This window comes from Mytilus californianus, unplaced genomic scaffold, assembly GCF_021869535.1.
Source record: "Mytilus californianus isolate M0D057914Y unplaced genomic scaffold, xbMytCali1.0.p SCAF_1, whole genome shotgun sequence".
NCBI classification, from domain to species: domain Eukaryota; kingdom Metazoa; phylum Mollusca; class Bivalvia; order Mytilida; family Mytilidae; genus Mytilus; species Mytilus californianus.
Genome location: NW_026262581.1, coordinates 51,737,340 through 51,754,507, shown reverse-complemented (window position 1 = coordinate 51,754,507; position 17,168 = coordinate 51,737,340). Strand labels below are relative to the sequence as shown.

The 17,168-nt window shown below is 32.5% G+C and overlaps 1 long non-coding RNA gene across 3 annotated transcripts in view; it reads right to left on the bottom strand.

Moving 5' to 3' along the window:
* Positions 1-17,168, bottom strand: part of LOC127720851 (uncharacterized) — a 79,707-nt gene that overhangs the window by 25,331 nt on the left and 37,208 nt on the right. For all 3 annotated transcript variants that reach the window (XR_007990983.1, XR_007990982.1, XR_007990981.1), the window contains exon 2: positions 11,783-11,907. This is a non-coding gene — a long non-coding RNA (uncharacterized LOC127720851). The remainder of the gene's footprint in view (positions 1-11,782; positions 11,908-17,168) is intronic.

Genomic DNA, 17,168 nt, shown 5'->3' with positions numbered 1-17,168 from the left:
GTATGTGTTTATAACCATCACCAATCAGTCCTAATTATTAAAGATCAAACGTCGTAATCAAAATGATGATTGGTATTGAATATGATCATCGGTCATGCATGACGTATCCCAAATAACTTCTTTAATGTTGGTTTGATTTTATCAAAACTAAAATTATAAGATCAAATATTAAATTACCCTCAACGCTCACTATAACATATATACATGTCCTGAGTGACTTTTTATGTCCTGTCTGCACTCAGGAGGTCCTGAGCGGTTTTAAGACGTACCGTTAATTTATAGGCATATATTTGAAGCTGTTCTTAATTATGTACATTATCTATACGTATACATGTATCAGACAAAAAGCCTTTCCAATGAACTTAGTTCTAGTTATCTTAGTTCCTAGTCACAGGCACTTGTCCCAGAAAAAAAATTTCCTATATACTTTTAATGTTATATTAAGCAGGGACTTTCTATACTAAGTTTGTATAGAAAGTCCCTGTATTAAGGTATATAGGAAACAAAATTCTGAGACAAGTGCCTGTGGTCCTAGTGTGAAATAAATCCACTGAGAATTGGCCTTTTTAAACACATCTATAGATACGTTTTCTCAAGGGTTTGTACATGTAAAGTGAAATTATGTTTACTCAATGCGTAGTTACATAAGTTTATTTGCTACTTTTTTCTTCTTTATTTTATATAAAATGATTTTTTTTTTTTAATTTTAACATTTTTTTCTTCGAAAGAATTGTAGTGTTGCAATAGGGAATGGACACAGATACTTAACTACATTTAACGAAAAAAATGTTGTGTAATGTCATCAATCTGTATTACACATAGACAGGATGTTCTCTAGAAAACTATGATATTTCTAATAGGTTATACACACCCCGGGTACACGCACTGTCGTAATGGAAAATTACTGCATGCTTTAATTACCTGTAATCAGCCATTCAACAAATCAGTTGACTGACCATGTCATTACAGTTTAAAAAGTTTTTCCTCAGATCAAAACGGAATATTCATTTTAACTTTAAAATTTAAAACTTTAAAAAGTATACTTTGATATAATCATGACGTAAAAGAATTTAACAATTTAATAATCGGATTTTTCCAAAGATTAAGATACAATTATATTTATTATTCTGGGACTGACAGATATATCACAGGCACTTGTCTCAGAATTTTTTTCCTATATACTTTTATTAAAGTATATAGGATTTTTTTTTCTGAGACAAGTGCCTGCGAGATATAAACATGCATAAGTCCCAGACATATATAATTGTAAATCAAAATGATTTACATAATTACTGGGAAATAATATAATGTTTCAGTTATGTTGATGTCACAAATACACATGAATTATTTGATGATGCATGCTGGAATTTCTTATCTAACTGCATGAAGGTGACCACAGACATATATATATATATCCATTTACTGATTCTATAATTTCTTGAGAAAAAAAATCAGGAGGGAAGTCAGAGGGAAGTGAAACAAACATTTAAAGCTTTTATTAAAAATTGTTGGGAAAACAATAAAATACGACACTGAGTTTTGACAAAAAAAGTTTATGATTGGTCTTAATTTTTTTTTTAATAAAGATAGAAACAATTTTTTTTTTTGTCCCAAGAAAAAAAAACAATGCCCCCTTTTTAGCCAAACCGACACACGCCGATGAATGAAGAATTCCAAGTAGGGTCACAAGGTAACATTTTAAAACTTTTTCAGTCGCCCAGTCTCAAAAAGCAATTTTGACTGACATTGTTTTTAGTCGAATTATGTTTTTGCAGGTCAGGTTGCAAAGTGGCAGGTCGGATTTGACAATGTCAAGTTGACAACGGCCCTAAAAAAATATCCGAAAAAACGTTGAATCAAACGATATGAACCTACGCAGTTTTATATTATAAGACTGACACACACCAGTGTGCTAACTGTGCTGGGTGAGGTGCTGTAACTTGATATACATGTATCATTAAGTTACAGTACTGTTAGGATTTGCCTGCCTTTTTACAGGGACTTTCTATACTAACTGTTAGTATAGACTGCCCCTGGCTTGAAAGTATGGTTCTCTGCTCATCAACGGGTGCGTGATTAGCAAATAAAATATCTTGTAGCAGTAAAATACCTCCGGGGGGGGGGGGGGGGGAGGGACACTTCAATACTTAATTGATAGGGGTGTCGCTGGGGTTCTGTTACCCCACCCTATTCATATAATTTAGATCTTAAAAATGTATACCTTTTCATATATTGCGTGGGTAAAATTGTAACCTTTTCCCATATTGGTTGGTTTTCGTGGGGTGTGTTGGAAAAGTGGAATATTCAAGGCTAAGATTCTGTATGTAATGTTTACTTACGGCGAGACATTCGGCTGTGAAAATATGACAGGGCTTTTCATATACAAGTAATTGGAACTTTATCGACCTTATCATATATTTCTGATAGTTTTCCCCGCCTATTCCCATATTTTCAAGCTGGAAAAAGTGACCTATTCCAGCGGCACGTCCTATCACCTTGTATATAGGAAGTGCCCCCCCCCCCCCCCCCCCACGAGTAAAATACACAAATGTATAATACCTTAATTCAGGAGCACAGTCTGTCTTTACCGTAAATAACTTCGAGATTAATATGTAAGTTTACTTTGCTAATCGATGTTCCTGTAATTCAGATTTAAATTTATTTGTGAGACCCCCGTCACTATTTATATTCACTCAAAGAAAGGGGTTCTCCGTTACTGGGAAAATCCAAGGACGTATTGTGTTAGTTATACGTCCTTGGAAAATCTTATCTGATTCAGGATCAATTTATCGGTTACACTCCCCTATCACCAGTGATTCTTTGTGAACTGCATTCTGAAAAAGGTATACTGTTGACTATCAATTTGCATGATTAGTTACAGATGTCGACTCGGACTACTGCAAAAGACAATAATTCAGTTCACTGATTTAGATTGAATAGTGGTTCGGTTAATCCCCTCTTCCCCAAACAAGTAAGAATTAGGTTACATCTTTTGGTAGTCCAAAATTATGACGTCTAGCAAGGCTATTTTTTTTTTATGCGCACGCCGTAGCGGTGGTGGCATTAAGTTTTACCCTTGTCCGTCTGTACGTACATACGTCCGTACGTCTCAAAATTGGTTTCCGTTCTCTAACTTGAGTTTGCCTCAACCAAATGTTAAAGTAAACTTATACACAATGCTTATTACCACAAAAAACAGATCAAGTTTGAATTTTGGTGGCGTCACTTTAACTGTTCTAGAGTTATGCCCCTTTATAAATGGAAAAATTGCAAAATTTTTATTTTCTTCTGAATATCGAGTAATTTTTAAAATTGAAATTATCTTCCTTTGTCCATTATTATAGTTGAATCAACTACAATCAATGCTTTATACAATGCAATGTTTAATTTTGACTTCCACTGATAAAACACAGATCAAGTTGAATTTGGGTAGTGTCACTTTAACCATTATTGAGTTATGCCCCTTTATAAATTGAAAGATTGCAAATTTTTAGTTTCCATTCTGTAACTTAAGTTTGCCCCAACCAAACATTATGAAACCTATACCCAATATTCATTACCACAAAATTAAGATCAAGTACAAATTTTTTGTTTCCGTTTTCTAACTTTAGTTTGCCTCAACCAAATGTTATGAAACTTATACACAATGCTTATTACTACATAATACAGGTTAAGTACGAAATTTGGTGGCGACACTTTTACCATTCTTGAGTAATGTCCCTTTATAAACATAAAAATTGCTGAATTTTTCGTTTCCGTTCTCTAACTTTAGTTTGTCTCAACCAAATGTTATAAAACTTATACACAACCGTTCTAGAGTTATGTGTGTTTACAAATAGAAAAATTGCTGAATTTTTAGTTTCTGTTCTCTACTTAAGTTAGCCTCAACCAAATGTTATGAGACTTACACACAATGCTTATTACCACAAAACTCAGATCAAGTTCAAATTTGGGTAGCGTCACTTTTACCGTTCTTCAGTTATGTCCCTTTATATTTTTCTATCTATCTATCTTCATATTTCCGCACTCAGTCACAACTTTGACTATTACGTGCCCAGAAAAAAGTTAAAATAGCTTTGCAAGATGTCATAATTATTTGGACTAATCTTTTGGCAAATATGGTCGTACCACAGGGGTTTGTTACAATTTGCCGGCTTTTCTATCCTTACGAACCCTGAAAAACTTACCAGGCCAGGTGATAAAAAATCTGTTTACCCCTTTTTATCCCACCAGAAAATCAAAAGGTTGTCTCCTTACACCTACATGACAAAAACATATACAAATATGGTATCATTGCCAATGTGACAGCTCTTCAACAGAAACTAAAAGCGTAGAAGTTAACAACTATATAGGTCACCGTACAGATTTCAACAATGGGCTAAAAAGCCAAACTGAGTAATAAGCTACAAAAGGCTAAAATAGATAGGCAATATCTGACAAGGGTAGAAATGTTCAGAATGTTGAAAAAAAAATCTACTGTCCATTTGCATCAAAACTGGCAGCTGACTCATAGGAGTTGTTGCCTTAAATACAGATTTTAACCATTTTTTTTTTCTTCATATTTCTTGAATTTGCCTTTTTATCTCGAAAACTGTAATAATTAAAGAGAAACTTAAATCTTATTAAAAAGTTATTGCTTTTCAATGATGATTTTGATCCAGTTTTTGCAAAAACGTGGAAACTTTAAATCTTGGGTAAACTCCTTATATTATACTGCCTGGTCTCGTGGTAGTGTGTTCACCTCACGTGCAGAAGGTTGTTTATTTTGAACCCAACCGGATAAAACCAAAGACTTTAAAGTTGGTATTTGCTGCTTCTCCCCTAAGCACGCAGTATTATTAAGGAGTAAGAGCAAATACTGGTTTGTTCAGAGTCAGAATAATGTGTCAAGGTAAGGTGACATGTCTCTCTGAGGACTAGTGTAAGAGATAAATTGTCTGGTCAGACAAATATAACTAGTATAAAAAGTCCATGGATACAGAATTTACTAGTATATTTAGTCCGATGTCAGTAATTTATGTCCCCAGACTAATTTTCCTAGTCCATGACATCACTATTCCTAGGTAAAAATGTCCAGTTTTTCTAATACTGTATGCAACATGTCAAGTATATTTGGTGTATGAAAATTTTTAAGGATGTACATGTTAGTCTGCAGTCTTCACGCTTAACCACAAGTCCTACAGCATTGGCTTGTAAAATTGCTTTCAGGCTTGTAAAATTTTTCTCTACAAGCCAACAGAATCCAACTAAAATTTTCAAAAAACTGAGCTTCAGGCTTGTGGACTCAAAAGTTTATCGTGAAGGCTGAGTCTGGCATGTTTTATTCGACCTTGACCTCATTTTTATGGTTCATTGCTCAGTGTTATTTTTTTGTTTTTTGGTCAGTTTTTCTATTTTCTTATTTTCAAATTAGCAATAGGTCAACTATATTTGGTGTATGGAATGATTGTAAGGTGCATATGTCTGACTGAGAAGTTTCATCTTTAACCTTGACTTTATTATCATAGTACATTGGACAATGTTTAGTTTTTGTGGTTTTTTTCGGATACTGTAAGCAATAACATGAATAAGGCCCCTATATTTGGTGAATGGAATGATTATGAGATGCACATGTCTGTCTGGCATGTTTTATATGACCTTGACCTCATTTTCATGGTTCATTGGTCAATGAAAAGTTTGCATTGTTTTGTCAGTTTATCATATGCTTTTAGCAACAGGTAAATTATATTTGGCGGATGTAACGATTGTAAGGTGTGCATGTCTGTCTGGCAGATTCATATAACCATGATCGCATTTTATGGTTTTTTGGTCAATGCTAAGTTTTCTTGTTTTTTTATACGACCGCAAAAAAATTTTGCGGTCATATATTGGTATGACGTTGGCGTTGTCGTCATCCGAAGACACATTGGTTTTCGCACTCTAACTTTAGTTGAAGTGAATGGATCTCTATGAAATTTTACCATAAGGATTGATTTTGGGGGTTATGGTACCAACAGTTAAGGAATTAGGGGCCAAAAAGGGGCCAAAAATAAGCATTTTTGTAACTTCCAGACATAACTTGTGTGTTAGTGTATGGATCTCTCTGACATTGTACCACAAGGTTCCATATCACAAAGGGAAGGCTGGGATTGATTTTGGGGGGTAATTGCTCCAAATTTTAGGAATTAGGGGCCAAAAAAAGGGGCAAAAAAAAAGCATTTTTCTAGTTTCATGACAATAACTTGTGTGTAAGTGTATGGATCTTTCTGAAATTGTACTACAAGGTTCCATATCACAAAGGGATAGCTGGAATTGAGTTTGGGGGTAATTGCCCAAAACGTTTAGGAATAAGGGGCCAAAAAGGGACCAAAAATAAGCATTTTTCTAGTTTCCAGACAATAACTTGTGTTCAAGTGTAAGGATCTCTCTGAAATTGTACTGTACATACCATACCACAAAGGGAAGGCTGGGATTGATTTTGGGGGCAATTGCTGTAAAATTTTAGGAATTAGGGGCCAAAAAAGGGGCAAAAAACAAGAATTTTTCTAGTTTCATGACAACAACTTGTGTGTAAGTGTATGGATCTTTCTGAAATTGTACTACAAGGTTCCATATCATAAAGGGAAAGCTGGAATTGAGTTTGGGGGTAATTGCCCAAAATGTTTAGTAAAAAAGGGGCAAAAATAAGCATTTTTCTAGTTTCCAGACAATAACTTGTGTTCAAGTGTATGGATCTCTCTGAAATTGTACTACAAGGTTCAATATCACAAAGGGAAAGCTGGGTGTGAGTTTGGGGGTAATTGCCCTAAACGTTTAGGAATTTGGGGTCAAAAGGGGCAAAAAACAAGCATTTTTCTAGTTTCAGGACAATAACTTGTGTGTAAGTGTATGGATCTTTATGAAATTGTACTACAAGGTTCAATATCACAAAGGGAAAGCTGGGTTTGAGTTTGGGGGTAATTGCCCTAAACGTTTAGGAATTTGGGGCCAAAAAGGGGCAAAAAAAACAAGCATTTTTCTAGTTTCCAGACAATAACTTGTGTATAAGTGTATGGATCTCTCTGAAATTGTACTGCAAGGTACCATACCACAAAGGGAAGGCTGGGATTGAGTTTGGGGTGATGAATCATAAGGGGGTTCAAAAAATTGGGGGGGGGGGGGATTTTTTTCCCCCTTTTTTTCCTTTTTTTTTTTCTTTAAAATTTTCTATTTTAAATTGGTTATTTCTGATTTATCTATAAAAGCAAATAATAATGATATGGTTTGAATAGGTAAATTAAAAATTTTTAAGTTCTTAGACCACATTCATTCTGTGTCAGAAACCTATGCTGTGTCAAGTATTTAATCACAATCCAAATTCAGTGCTGTATCAAGCTTGAATGTTGTGTCCATACTTGCCCCAACTGTTCAGGGTTAGACCTCTGCGGTCGTATCAAGCTGCGCCCAGCGGAGCATTTTATTCATTTTATCAGATATTATAAGCATATGTCTACTTGTTGGTGTATGGAATGACTGCAAGGTGTCATATAAAAATAAAAACTATAAAATCAGTTGAAAAGGGTTTTTTTCTGCTCTTGGGTCAGGTTATTTTGATACATTCCCGTTTTCATTCTCAATTTTAATAACTCATTAGAATGCAACAAAGCAGAAAAACAGCTACCAAAAACACAGACCGGATGTGGCTGGAAATTTATTCTTTCCCTTTAACAAAAAAGACTCAACATACAGATCTATTAGTACTCACAGTTACTGACCGCTAATTCAAAGCAAATATCAACTAATAAAATAAACATTTAGTGAGCACCCAACCCACCCCTAACCTTGGACAGTGGTTTTAATAACAGCACAACATTTGAACAAACTGTAAACATTTTTTGCAATTGGCTTAACTCAAAAGACTGCAACAAGGCACAAAAAACAACTAATATGAAAACCATAGACACAAAGCACTGAAATAAGAGTTCTTACAATTTTAAATATTCAAATGAAATTTTTATCAAAATGTACATAAACATGATAAAATAGCCATTTTATTGCTGTATTTCTCTTAATTTATAATTTTTGAGTTTTGTGTATTTGTAGGTCAGACATCTTGGTTTTCATGATCATCATTCAACAGGTCAATACTGAACAGCAAACTTAAAGTTGATATTTTTCTACATAGTGTGACTTTTTTATTAATTTGAAATGGAATGTGTTTTTTCCTACATAAGAAAAAGGAAATTTCAACATAATGACTATAAACAAAAAGGAGTCATATCATCATGATCATAGATGCTCAAGAACTTAATCATGTAAATGCAACAACGTAATTATCAATTGAAAGAAGGGAGGAATGAAAAAATATATTAGTATTTTGTTGTCCAAATGAACTTGCTTTGTCCACTCATTTAAATCGCTCCATCCAATAAAGATGTACGGAGGAAGATTTTTGAAGAACAGATTGCAAAAATGTTTTGTCTAAGAATTGTAGGAATATTCTAGTGGATGAAATAATTTATTTACTTGACTCTTATATAGTGGACTTAATAATTGTTCATAGCAAGCTGAAACAAGAAAACTAAAACTTAACAGGAAAAGTGTTTATTTTATAAATTTACAAATATAAATGTAATATTATGAACACCACAAAGGAATAAGATTCAAATCGTTTGCATATTCATGTATTGCAATGGAACTATAACAAAGAAAACTTTACCTCATGAAAAGAGTAAACTATTAACTGTGCTTTGTCAATTTATTCAGTCAGAATATGAAATATTTTTTTCAGTTCTATTTTTCATAATAAAACAAAGAAGACAAAGATTTCAAATCAATATTTTTTTCTTTTATTAAGACGTCATCATTTTATTTCAGTTAAAGGATTTTATTTTTTGACTTTAAATATTATTATATTTCCAAAATAATAATAATCTTTATTGTCATATAAACAAATTAAAAACATGTTTGTGACAAAATGAAAAAAAACCAAAATACACTCATATATATATTATAAACTTTTTACTACCAAACAGAATTCATTTTAACATATGCATTACTGTATATTTATAATTTGAATTCCATAGGATTTTATTTTGTCCCATGGGATATTAAAAATCCCATGGGATATTAAAAATCCCATGGGATAATTATAGTCCCATGGGACAACAAATATCCCATGGGACTACAATTATCCCATGGGACCCAAAAAAATCCTATGGGATTTAACCAAAATCCCATGGGATAATGGTCAATCCCATGGGATTTGCCTTATCCCATGGGATATTGAAAATCCCATGTTTTTCTAAATCAAATTACAAAATATATATAATAATAACAGCAGAAAAGCAATGAAATTATTGAATCCCATGTAATTCCGCACATTTTGGTTATTTACACGACACTGTAGGTCTAAGGAGAGGCGGCGGCGGATTTGCAAATGAGTGTTTTGCAAATTAAAAGTGTCCAGTGTTTTTGAACAAGTTGTCAGTAACTCGCGAGTACCCTCAGATCTGTACTTTGTGTCTTTTTTGTTGTAAGGGATGTATAAATACCCTGCCACGTCCGGTTTGTGTATTTGTTAGTTGTTTTTCTGCTTTGTATCGATCTGATGAGTTCAGCCTTTTTCAACTGATTTTCAGATTTTGTTCTTATGTTGTGCCATAACTCCACACTAAACAAAATTCTTAAATCTGAATGTCTTCCTTTGCCAGAAAATAAATAAAATGTATTTGGTTGATTTCGCAAAGGTGATCCTCACTCAGGAAAAATGTTTCATTGATCGATGAACACTTATTTAACGGAAAACAACGGTTTTATAGAAGTTTTAAATGACAGCGTTAAAGAAATTTGACGGTGTCCTATAATATAATATGCAACTTTGAAAACAAAGTGACATTTTCCCGTGATCCACAAATATAGCTGCAAAACTTTTTATGTTATCAACTCCTCTTGAGTTTTCAATCCAGATCCCTGAAACTCACACAAAAATTTTGCAAATATTGAAGTTGTTTACCAGTTTTATTGAAATATTAGAGGATTTATTTATAGAACATAGTCATTTTTAGAAAAATTTTGAAAAGACGTAACCAATTTTGTGTAATCAACTCCTCTTATATTTATCAACTAATATACCTGAAACTTCATCGACAGATTGCACACATATAGAAGTTGTGCACCTGTTTTATTTCAGAGTCGTTTTAGGATCCTGGCCTGTCCCGTGTTTACAGATTTTGGAACTTAGCCATTTTTCAGGAATATTTTCAAAAGATTGTACCAACCCTACCAACTGTATAAATTTCGAGGTCAGTTTCAACCTAAATTTAAACTTTACAGAAGATTTAACTCTCCCATCAAGGATTTTAGTGTAATTATTTTTTTATCAATTACAAATATTCATTAAACACCATCCGTTTCTGGAAATATTTCTTAGAACCCAATTTTAAGAAAAAGTTGCATTGTCAAATTTGGTTTTTTTTCGGTCATGACATTTTCTATCCCTTGTCTTGAAAGACTTCGTATTCAAATTTTAAACATTCACAGTCGGTTATGCTTTCGGGTTAGAGAGTTTACAGGTTTCGAAGTTTTACGAATTATGTAATATCTCAGGGTAACAAATGATGCATCTACCATGGCATGGTGGGTGCCACTCGTGGTGGAGCAGATTCTGCTTACACTTCCGGAACACCTCATATCAACCACAGGTTTTAGTGAGGTTCATATGTTGCTCTGTCTTTTGTCTTTATACAGTGTTTCGTGAATTTATTTGTATCTTGTTCGTCTTCCTTATCAATTTACCATAACATTGTCACTTTATCTCGACTTATGAGTTTGAATGTTACCTTGATATCTTTTGCCCCTTTACCAATACCCTATAATAATGTATCCCTTATTATCGACTTTGAAAAACCGAATTTTAAAACGAGTAACGAGAAGGGTGTTAAACCCGAAAATGCATTGACTTCGAGTGCAACTAAGATCTCCTGAATTTTGGTAAGGTTCTTTCTCAGTCTTTAGCTTTCTATGTAGTGTTTTGTTGACTATTTTGAATTTTTGTCTTTTGGTCATGGTGTTATCTGTCTTTCTAGTGATTTTTGTCTTTTGGCCATGGTATTACCTGTCCTTCTAGTGATTTTTGTCTTTTGGCCATGGTGTTATCTGTCCTTCTAATGATTTTTGTCTTTTGGCCATGGTATTATCTGTCTTTTTAATGATTTTTATCTTTTGGCCATGGTATTATCTGTCCTTCTAATGATTTTTATCTTTTGGCCATGGTGTTATCTGTCCTTCTAATGATTTTTGTCTTTTGGCCATGGTATTATCTGTCCTTTTAATGATTTTTGTCTTTTGGCCATGGTATTATCTGTCCTTCTAATGATTTTTTGTCTTTTGGCCATGGTGTTATCTGTCCTTCTAACGATCTTTGTCTTTTGGCCATGGTATTATCTGTCCTTCTAATGATTTTTGTCTTTTGGCCATGGTATTATCTGTCCTTCTAATGATTTTTGTCTTTTGGCCATGGTATTATCTGTCCTTCTAATGATTTTTGTCTTTTGGCCATGGTATTATCTGTCCTTCTAATGATTTTTGTCTTTTGGCCATGGTGTTAGCTGTCCTTCTAGAGATTTTTGTCGTCTAGATGTTTTTTTTGATTTTTTAGACCACACTAAATCTGCTTACAATTAATTTGGTTAATTTGTCGGTTGAAGCTCTCGATAATGAATCATGTTTGGACTGACAATTATAACAGGTCTACTAAAAACGCGAACCACATATACTTTGTTAATTTAGAGCATCGCCTGGCAAGTTGTAAGTGATTGTTTACCTGTAACCCAAGATATCTGTATCCCCTGCAGTGATGTCTGCATTTCTCTAATGTAATCTGATGTAAGGGTTTTATCCTATGCTTTAACAATCTATTGTAGTCGTCGATGAAACATCCAACATAACCTAGTTAAGAAGGTCATTATCGTAATACATATTAAAATAAGGAGATGCGATATGTTTGCTAATGAGACAATCATCCACCAAAAATATGTAACCTATACAAGCATAATTAATACCAGAAGTCCCTAGAAATGGACTTCTATTAATAGGAAGAATATCAAAATTATTCCAGCCTAATTTGTAATACCATATATTTCAAGAATTTTGGAATAAAAATATTTTCTTATCTTATAGATGAATGAACATTCTCGGACATTCCTAAATTTGCGAGAGGCAATTTTTGAAGACATATAAATATCAAAGTCAAATTATATATTGATATTCCATAACTATTTAAACGCGTATTAAACATTTATATATATATTTTTTACACTTATACGATAAGCAAACAGTAATGTTAATCAGGTTAGTGTAGTTAGTAATGAGGAAACAGAGCCAAATATAGAGGAGCAAACTGACCTCCTGCGTTTGGAAACACTTGGGTAGACTTAGGTAGGTAAGTTTTAAGCGTATATTTGTTTCGAATTGATACGTTTTTGTTGCATGCTTGGAAGTTCAATCTGACATTTTTAATTGTTTTTGTTAAAGTTGTGAGGGTGTTACACTTATTTATAGCTTCATATCCAAAGCTGATTGTTAATAAATAGTTTTAGATCTAGGACAGATATAGCGGAGGTTTAAATATCAAATCCGATTTGTCATCAGATACATGAACTGTTAATTCCCAAATTGAAATTAAGAAAAAGAATATGAATAATTGTAAAAGTTATAAAATATTAACAAAAAAATAATTTTATCTTACATAGTAGCAATACACTTCTTCAATTTAGTACAAAATTAAGACAACAGTAGTGTGTGCATGTTCAAAAACTGCTGAAATAACCTATTTTGAGAGCAAGCCATCAGTATTTAACTATGAGCAAATGCTTCCCTCAAAGACATTTTGATACAAAACTTATTTTATAATGATGTTAATCTTCGATGAGCTTTTTCTAAAATTTGTTTAAATATCTTTTTGGGTAGGTAAAGCTTTAAATTTGCTCATTTCTATTTGGTCGAAAAAGTATATGTACGATGGCATTTTTCTAGGTCAAATATGCAATTTTCACTGAGCTTGTTTATCATGCATTGTGATATCACAAGTGCCCTGTTTGCGCTGAAGTATCCAGATTATATTGTTTTGTTCATTTATCAATAAGATTAACATAATTTTGAAAATCATATACTTATTTTAATTTCATTTTTTAGCTTTTTAATTTTAAATATGTTTTATAGACTCTTTAATATTAAATTTCCAGTAGGATATGCCAACTTTCAATTTTTGACTCTGTGAATGAAACAAATACAGGCAATATTAGCCCTACGGATTTCACAAAAGTCATGTTACTACAGTAAAGTATGTGTATAATGTACAAACCTTTATAGTGTCCAATATTTCTGTATGGATTTGAGTAAACAGCAATGATCAAACAAAAGATAAGAAGCATCAAATTCTTCATTGTTCCTTTTAAACTGATAACATTAACAAATATGATAATTTATTGTCATTTACGCATTTTTTTTTGGTTCTTATATTCAAGAAATTCGTCAATAAAACATTTTGTTTTACATTCTAATTCGAGTGAAAAACGTTTTTATTTTACACTTCCGAACAGTTTTGTATTTCAGACTTCAAATAGTTTTGTGTTATGTTATTTCTCTGTCAATTTTTAACAACCCTTGTTCCCGCAACTTCAAACCCTAAAAAAAAATACTATAAAAAAAACCCCAAAAAACCCAAAAGCAAACTATTACAGCACACATACATATATAAGCTAAAACAAGATAATAGAAACAAATAACAACAACAAAACAAAATGCAAACACAAAGGATAAACCAAAAATGTGCCATACACAAGCCATATTCCGAATTCACACACTTGACAAGTCTTCCAAGCTCCAACCGACCATGCATCTTATACAAAACCCAGATAAGACTTGTGTGTAATCTCGGACTTCATTTAATGTCTAAATACACTCAAGCGCATTCTCTTAAAATTTATGAATTTAAGTTTGTAGTTTCAAAATTGAAATCTTTAATTCAACATCTTTAATACCAAAGCCTCGCAACAATTTTAAATAACCTGTCACAAAGAGCAGAAGTTCGTCTTTTTTACTTGCAGAAATTTTGAAAAAAATATTGAAATGTTCCTTTGAATTAAATGAGTGTTCCCAATCAGAATAGACAAGATTTGATAACTCTATACTAGTATCCTGTACAGCTGTAATCATTTCTTGTGTTTTGATATACCTTTTATTTTCTTGTCTGTCATAGATTTTCCCCCAAAAACGAGACATGTATACTTACAGTGTTTAATTTATAATGTAAGTTGACTCTCTAGACTTTAAACAAACCGTGAATCAAACTTAACAAGTGGATATTTTATCACTGCTTTACTAAAATGTAACGCTTTATTTTTTTATTTTTGATGATGACTATTGAAATTACCCATTGATATCTATCTAGATAAGGCAAAGGATAACGTAGATGAGTGTTTCTGTTACATAATCAGGAAATTTAGATAAAGTAGTAAAGAAGACTTAACTTATTTTTTTTTTACAGATTTCACATTAAAATTGATAGAAATTTTATATTTGTCTCAGAGATATTCGTATAAAACAATTCCGTTGTCCTTTGAGAACTGAAATTTGTTATACGGGATAGGAGATAATAAAGAATATTAACGAGTGACACTAGATAAGTCACAATGTAGGTAATTATAACAGACACACTAAGGTTTGGCAAGCGTATACTTTCACGATTACGCAATTACTTATAAAAAATACAGTTTCTAATTGATAAATATTTACCTTGTTATTTTCTATATTTGTTTTCTTCAAATCAGTAATACAGTCAGCTGTTACTTACATTTCGTGGACGTTGCATGTCTGGTTATGTAGCACATAGAAATTAGAATTGAAGTTATCTCTATAGGGAGTCGATAAAAAAGAATCAGATTTCGTTCTGTTGTTGCCTTTTTTGTCTTTTAAAATCTATAAAATTTATAATCGGCACGAGAAATAATTTCTGAAATTCAGCAAACCAGTTATTTACCTCTCTTCTACGGAATTACGATTTTCTTTATTTTTTTCTCACAAAAAACTGATTATTGAACTCATGCAATTTTGGTGAACTTTCTATTATAGGGCTATTGTCCTGAATATTCATGAAATATCTGAAAAAAAATTTGAAGCAAGTGTTTTCAACTTACTTTAATCTTTTATCGAATATCTCTGAAAAATCTACATTTTTTTAGATCAGTTGTCGATTTACCAGACATCTGCAAACGGACAGGATTTCGATTGTTTACACAATTATCACTTCCTGAACTATAGGTCACCGTACATCCTTCAACCATGGAGCTAGTTCTGAACATTCACAAAATATTTGTCACTGGACATTAAGAAAATATCAAATATTAATCAATCACACAATCAAATTTAGAGCAAACCCGCATAGTTCGCTGTTATAAACCATAAGCTACGATTCAAAAGAAAAAAAACTAATGACCCTGATTTATGCTAAAACAAAAAACGAGAAAGGAAATACGACACTCAGCAATTAACGGCAAGTGCTGAAAATTTTCCCCCTAATTATCAATTAACTTTTCCGTTGTTGAACTTTTAATGATGATGATGATGATGATGATGATGATTAAATGTTCATGACAAATGTTACATGCATATTAAGACGAGAATATGATAATGTGATATGAATATGAACCCTACTTTGTACTTGACCAGACGTCATGCTGAGTCAGGAATTAACCGTACTAGTTCACAAGGTAACAGTCCACATGAAGACATGCATGTTACCCTACCTGCAGATATAATTTGAACTAAAGCTCGCGAGAAGAAACACATACCGATTTTCTATTTTTCGGATGAGCCGACCTAGGATCGTACCAACGACCTCCCCGCACTCAAGACGAGTACTCTACAGCGTGACCACTGAGGTGGAACATGATACTTATAGACCTACAATATGTATGTATAAATTACACAATCGGGGCGATATTTCATTCTAATTTATAATATTTCGTTTAATAATCTTCCTTTCAATATGTATATGTTCCCTCTAATAACAACAAACAGCTGTTTCGTTAGTTCTTGGTTTATCAAGGTCGTGCAGTGAAACTATGTCATGAATTTCAGAAAGTAATAAAGTCTTCGCAAAGTTGTATAATGTCATAAGCTTAGGAAATATCTAATCTAAATCTTTACCAATGTCTCATTATGGGTATTATCTGAGAAAACGCATTCAAAAGGAATCAAAGCAGTAGTTCTTAAATCAACTGAAATAAAACTACATAACAACCTTAAAACAGTTTTTAATCGGAGTATTTTTAACGAAGTTAGAAAAAGATGTATTTTCCGAAGCCAGTTTACCGTTTGTCAATATAAAGGAACTATACGCAACTGCATACAAGTGGAAGGTTTAACTAGTTTCTCATCGGAAAAGTCAAGAACATGACAGTTATTTTCAATTCGTTCCGTTGATTGATACATATAGTCTAACGTTTTTATTTTGTCAGGTTTTATGGCTTCTCAGTTTTTAATTTACCTGGTAGTTCGATATTTTTATTAAGATTTTTATACTGTAACATATTTGTAGTGGATAAATGATCGAAACATATAACACAACGTCACTCATGATATTCCTGTCGTGGAATGTTTTAAAGGTCAACATGTGTATCTAAAAATATAATGGTTTTAAAAACTACATATCAGAGACCCCGGAGAAATTGCTTTATATACTCATAAGATAGACTGAACATAGGGATCAGGTTGAAGTTGGCGATACCCCATTTACCAGAAACATTTTCAACTCATATCTCAAATGTAGAATGTGTTCAATTGTCCATAACAAGTTCTTTATACGGTACGAGTCTTTGATAGGTCAGATATTTAAGGAAAGTTAACCAATCTGGCTTGTCCGGACGTCTCAATTGTGGTATTAAGAATTTAATAGAATCTAGTTAACCAAACTATGAACATATTAGCTAAAGAAACATGTGGTTTTTTTAATACACAAAAGAGAATTGAAAATATAACTTGTATAGGAATGGAATTCGAGCCGAATTGCATTTTATTTTATTTGCCAAAAAAATATTAACAAATTTAGATATGATAGCGTCGTATTCTTAAGAAATTAAGACATACCTAATTATTGAATCTACTCGAAAAAATGTCGAATTGTAAGGCTTTGTCGTCTATTTATAATA